Raw genomic sequence first — 351 nt, 5'->3', positions numbered from 1 at the left:
AAGGCGGGTGTTCAGACTGAAGCGGGGGTCTCAGATGTTCTCTGGATCTCAGAGCGGTCTCTGCTGCTGGCGTCAGACGCAGGTAAACCTGTTCTAGTCCTGCTCCTCTTTCTGTACCGTGGTGTTACTGTGTTTTGGACACGCAGGGATTTTCTGTTCATCTCAGCAGTGATGCTGTTTTACATGTTTTTTCTGGATGTTCAACCTTAAAATAGTCTCACATGAAACATGAATAGAAGTTTCTTCTAGTTTTATCATAGTTTGTTCAAACTTATTTTTACCGTAATATTGCTAGGTTTTTGATTATCTAAGGGTTGTCATGGTTTTCTGCCTCTCTCTGTCTCTCTCTCT

The 351-nt window shown here is 42.5% G+C and overlaps 1 protein-coding gene across 1 annotated transcript in view; it reads right to left on the bottom strand.

Annotated features, from left to right (window-relative positions):
* The window catches only part of LOC122327901, a 359865-nt gene that overhangs the window by 73160 nt on the left and 286354 nt on the right, over positions 1-351 (bottom strand).

Source organism: Puntigrus tetrazona, chromosome 22 (genome assembly GCF_018831695.1).
Source record: "Puntigrus tetrazona isolate hp1 chromosome 22, ASM1883169v1, whole genome shotgun sequence".
NCBI lineage: Eukaryota > Metazoa > Chordata > Actinopteri > Cypriniformes > Cyprinidae > Puntigrus > Puntigrus tetrazona.
The sequence above is the reverse complement of the archived record's forward strand: the minus strand, read 5'-3'. Positions and strand labels throughout refer to the sequence as shown.